This window comes from Plectrocnemia conspersa, unplaced genomic scaffold (genome assembly GCF_051122295.1).
Source record: "Plectrocnemia conspersa isolate PC_06_02 unplaced genomic scaffold, ASM5112229v1 ptg000002l, whole genome shotgun sequence".
NCBI lineage: Eukaryota > Metazoa > Arthropoda > Insecta > Trichoptera > Polycentropodidae > Plectrocnemia > Plectrocnemia conspersa.
The window spans coordinates 636,566-642,565 of NW_028277166.1; the positions used below are offsets into that span (position 1 = coordinate 636,566).

Below are 6,000 nucleotides of genomic sequence, written 5' to 3' on the forward strand. Positions count from 1 at the left end.
AGAATTTAATATATTTTAAATTACTTGAATTTAATATAAAATTAATATATGCATGTAACTGTAAAAATATAATTTTTTTTTAAAGATAAAACTATACAAATTCGACTGAAAATTCTTAAATACATTCCTCTGGAGCTGTTAAATTTATACTCCTAAAAGACTTATGTGATATTTTGTGGGTTATTATTAACGAGAGCGTTTTCTAAAATTTCTGGATTTTACGTGAGGTCAAAAGTCCCTAAAGAGTTGACAAGTGAGCGGACGATTTGTTCCGTAATTTCGTCTTTAAAATGAGATGAGTTGTCAAGACCTAAAAAAGAGGCATTATTCGATGAGCGAACAAAAGGCTGGTCTCTTTCTTGGACTTAACGAGGCACTGACGATACAATTAGCTCGACGGCAGATCGAAATGTCTAAAACCGAACAAAGCTGTCCCTAATGGGTAATTGCGGAAAATGCGACTTCGAGAGAAATCTTCATCAAAACAGTCATCCGTCGGTTAGGAGCAAAAAAAATAAGATTGCGGTGGCCGCATTTCTCTGAGAAAGTCAAGGTCCGATATGATCCACTTCGATGGTTAGAAATCACGGTTCGTTTTGGGGTCCTTGGTATTCCAGTCACAGGCACGTATGGACATTATGTCTATTGACAACAACATAATCATGAGCACGACTTCCTTGTGCGACAAGAAAATCACTAGTCCTTGATGATCTATTGCAGTGTTACTCAAATAGTGTTATTAAAATTATTGTTTAGAAAGCGCTGGTAATATCTACTCAAATTCCCAGTTTAATTTTATTCGAAATCCTTCGAAAAAAAGCTGTGAAACATCAATAGTAAAAAATTGAAGTGCGACTTTACTTGGCTCTTTTTTGAGCAAAGTTATATGAAATTGTATTTACCACTAAAATACCATTTGCTTCTACATATATTAATAAAACCGGTGAGACAAATGAGACACAAATTTAATGAGAAATGAGACACAAATTTAAAAGAAAAGTATGACAGAGTAATAGTTTATATTACAAGAGAACATATTGTCATTGAATTTTTGATATTTTTAGCTGTTATATTGTTAGCCCAATGCGTTACAACGGGGTCAACACAATCAACACCTGCAATAAATTGACTAAAATCAGTATTGATTTATTTAATTATAAATTATTATTATTTGTATGCGATTCACACCCAGGTCTTTCAGGTATTAGTCACCGACGTGTACTACTGGTCTATTGGGATGATATATTTGTAAGTCAGTGACATATATTTTATTAATTATTAACTATTATTACACCCGCAAGTAAGTAGTGAGTCATGTAATATATTTATTATAGTTTGAAAATTATAGATGACACTCTGCATAACCTATCTTAATTTTATTAAATTATTCAACACGATATTCATCCACGAGCTTTGGATAATCTAGGAAAACTTTATCAGTGATGATCGGTTGGAATTATAAAAATATATAATTTATCTTAACCATTATTTCAAAAAAAATATTCAGGACCCATAGAGTTCAATTTGAAGTACGTAAAAAATACGCTTTTTCTTCCCATACATATTGTATGCAACTCCCATAGATGTATGCCGATGATGTGGACATCATCCCACGATTGAAAATAGGGTTAATTTAAAAACGCGGCTATCAAATACATTAAAGTAGCGTATCTCGCTCCAAGGATCCCAAATGTTAAATACCTTGAATCACTGCTCATGCAGTTATCCAAAATTTTACCGCTGCGTGGCCTGTTATGTTATAGTTGAGTAGCACTGATTCGTTGTATAAAAACTGCCTAATACTCTTGAATTGCATCGGATTGTTGTTTATGGATGCGATCATTTTTGCATGCGGCCTAAATATGGTGATTATGAAAGTGTAGAGAGTTCACAATGGCACAACGGACACAATGGAGAATCACAATGACAGTCGCATTCCACTGAGGGCGTGTTCCTCGTCATCGACATTTTCAACGTTTTTAGGCCAATCCTACACAAGTGTACGTGTGTGCGATACCTGTAAGATCACACCGATGCTATTGTGCTCCAAACAATACCATTAAAAAGTCTTCAAAACAAAGTGTCGAAGCGATAAACCGCAAAAACTGGTCGAGTGGAATTAAATCGACATAAAAATACTCAAAGAGAAATCAAAATAGATTATATGGACATCTGTGCAAGAAAACGATTGGAAAACGAAAAAAAAACCAGGTCTGATTATATAAAATGTTTACATCTGATAAACGTCGAGTGGCAGATTGTAGATCAAGACGAGAATAAATGAATCGAATTTAACACTTCTGGATCGGTTTATATAGTGTTTTGTAACCTTGAACAGATAGTCAGATTAAGATTTAATACAACAAGATTAGTAGTTGTACTTCTAGGGCTGCTTATTGAATAAAAATATATAGAATGTCGGTTTTGCAGTATTTTTTATGTATGTAGAAACAAATATTTATAGTAATAACGTATTAATTAATTTAATAGTATCGTATCTATTAAATCTATGAAGGATGCATGTATACATATATAGTATAAATATGAAAGTAGCATAATAAAATAAAATCACACGATAATAGTATTAAAACCTTGCTTTTTATTAATGTGTATAACTCACAACTATATATTTAACTAAATTATATTTTTAGTGAACTTTAAGCATTTTAAGAAATTAGAATATCTATCAAACAAGTCACGATTCAAGAAGAATCAGATAAGATACGTATAAGAATCATGTCATATGATTAAAAAAAAGAAAAGTCTATCAACGCGACACACATTTTAAATAACTGTTAAAATATCAAAATTTAACAACTAATTTTTGCAACAGGGTAACGATTTTTTTTATATTTTTGAATAGCGACTATTTTCAAAAGATATGATGGATTAAAATAGCTAAGAACTTACTGAGAAGTCATTTGAAGACAAAATTAACAACTAATTAATTAAAACAAAAGAATTCTTGAATTTTTGAAACAAGAGTTAATATTATTTTTATTTTTCGAAAAGCAGCTATTTTAAAACAATATGGCGGATTAAGCGTAAAAACTAGCCGAGATAATTATATGACATATTTTTCAGTATCTTTCGTTCATATGAAATTTAACTGCATTATTTTTTTTAGTCATAAGTCCTTCTGTAATAATATTTCTTAAGAACTTTGCCTAACATACCATTTAATAATTACTGACCGTTCAATAACTCGCAATTTATTAATACCACTGCCCTAATAAGTTCAGACCTAAAAATTGGGCTCATGTTTATTGGGTCAGTATTTTAATATAGATAGTCACTATTTATATTAAACGGTTATTATTATAATACACTGTTCAGTATAAAAAACGATCAATATAAATAATAATTGGTCAGAATATAGAATTAATGATCAGTATTTTAAATTTAATTTTGAAAGATGAACAGTATAAAATTTTTGACATCATTAGGATGACTTATTTAATTGACTGGCAACATTATCGAGTGTTTACATACTTCATGTGTCTGTAAATAAAGGAAAATAAACACATTATTCAAATTACATGATCAAAAGGGTGATAATTGATTGCACTATAATTTAGATCATATTAACTTTATTAAAAACATTTTGCACTAATAACAAATATATTTCACAAAAAATAAAGTAACTTCTATTATAATTAATTAAATTTATTCAACTATAATTATTAATAATTTTTATATTATCATTTATTTATGTAAACGTAATTTTATATTGGGCTGAATTTATTGGGGTAATAATTACATTTTTACACTAAGTAGTTTTAGTAATTATTTATATTGATTTTATAATTTTTGTTTTTAAATTAAACAATAATAGTTAAAAATGTACGAAACACGATGCCCAACACTCATTATTATCTTATTTGTGTTTAAAACCTTATTTTTATTCCCTAAAAACCCTAAAATCGTTTTTTTTAATTCTTACAAAATTTTAATTGTAATTTTTTTAGGGTATTTAATATTTATTCAACTACAAATAAATAACAAAATAAATTTAAAAATAGTATGTTATTTGTACTTATTAAATTAAGTAAATATATATAATATATATCCGGTTTTTATTTTCTTAAAAACGAATTTTCAATTCGAAAAAAAACAAATACACGCAGAATTTGTTGAGAACAGGGCTGAATTAAATAAATGAAGCAGTATTTATTTTAATAAATTATTCCAACTATAACAATTGTGCAAAGAGCTTAGGATAATAATCTAGAAAACAACATAGCAATATTGCCCTGTGTACTTACAGATACCGGTACGGCCCCTCATAGCGACCGACCAATCACAAGGCAGAAATTTAAAATGCGTTGGATGATGTTTTTGTGCACGGACTGTTAAAAATAAGTAAACTAAAATAAAAATATCGATTCGAGAACATATCTTCAAATGCATATATTATAATGTATACTTCTATACTGCAGTGGATTGATATGGATATGGAGATGATTAGACCCATGAGTTAAGTTAGTCAAAAAATACTGTTTATTTTTATGAAATCCACCAATAACATTCGAAAAATATTTTTTTAATGAATTATGTAATATAACTTTAATTAATTAATACTAACTTTGTGTTCTCTCCATTGATATATTTATTTATTATATATTTAACTATTACATAAATTTAAATTCAACTTATACTTTGTAAGCTTTTAGATCGTGAGAAAAAAGCATTTAATAAAAAAAACATTATTATGGATGTAATAACAATATTTTGGAAAAACAACATATACATACATACATAGATTAATAGGATCTCTAAGAAAAGTCCATAATACGTATGTATATACGCTGTTTCGGAATACATTTAATACATTTCTTGATGCTTAAATAATAGTATTAAAAATATTAATTATAAAAATATTAAAATAAATAAAAAAATCACACTTGCTATTGATTTTTCCGTAAAATGTAATCACATTCATGCACAAATTTCACTAAATTCGTTCACTATACGCCTCATTTCGCATCGATCCGATAGTTACTGATTTTTTGTATAGCTCGGACCCGAAAAAAAACATAAAAAAATGTCTCTCAGCGGATGATTGATCACGCTGACCCGATGCCAACAAATCGATTCCGTATGGCCGTATCGCGTGCCGTGGAAATTCACCACAAATAAAAAAGTGAAAAGCGATCCCAATCTACAGCACTATAAACCCTGCGACGCACGCGCCCTTAGAGATAGCACAACCGTACACAACGCATACGCGAATATATCGATACAATCTACGCGTCTTCAGCGCAGATGCTGAAGACACGTGCGAGATGCAGTAAATAGACGCTAATGCGTGTCGGTTTGTTTACAGAGCGGATCGTTAAACGGTTGATTTTTTGGGTCTTGTTAACGATCGATTCGGGATTGGTGTGTCGAACCGTTAGAAAGGGGCGCAGGCTCCCGGGGGCGCCGGGGGGACTCGGACTTCCGTATTGATTGGCGAGGAGGGCGCCAGCGCCGCGGTGGTGCCCCCCCAGTTCCTACGCTACTACTGACAACACCGAGAGATTGCGGTCAGACTGTGGGCAGAAAGGGGCTCGGCACTGTGTTTGTTATTTGGTGATTTCATTTTTGTTCTAATAAGTCGGCACGGTGCAACGTGTGCAAAGAAATCTGGTACCAATTCAGTTACATACCCAACTTAAAGAAAGTCGCTGAACATGTTTACCTTGCTTCAATATTTAAGTTACCAAGGAAGATTACAATTTTAATGAATTCTGACCATCATGTCTTGACAGGTTTCCCCGTTACATCATGATTGACACTATATAAACAATAATTATAACATTAAACATTTAAAAATAAATAACTATGACGCACAACTAAAATAGATGAGCACCATCCCATATATTTTCCCAGATCTCCAGAAACATTCCTTGTGCTTAGCAAGCTCGTTGAGAAGCTTGATGGCTCGTGCAGGAGTGCAGGAGCGTTTACAAGTGGCCGCGACGGCCAAGAAGAAAGAACGCGATCGCGACTCTCTAG

The 6,000-nt window shown here is 31.3% G+C and overlaps 1 protein-coding gene across 9 annotated transcripts in view; it reads right to left on the bottom strand.

The window, feature by feature from the left end:
- The window catches only part of kmr (pleckstrin homology domain-containing family A member kramer), a 42,032-nt gene extending 36,518 nt beyond the window's left edge, over nucleotides 1-5,514 (bottom strand). For all 9 annotated transcript variants that reach the window (XR_015812362.1, XR_015812353.1, XR_015812352.1 and 6 more), the window contains exon 1: nucleotides 5,394-5,514. The gene's annotated coding sequence lies outside the window, so the exon portion shown is untranslated. The remainder of the gene's footprint in view (nucleotides 1-5,393) is intronic.
- Between the last annotated feature and the right edge of the window lie 486 nt (nucleotides 5,515-6,000).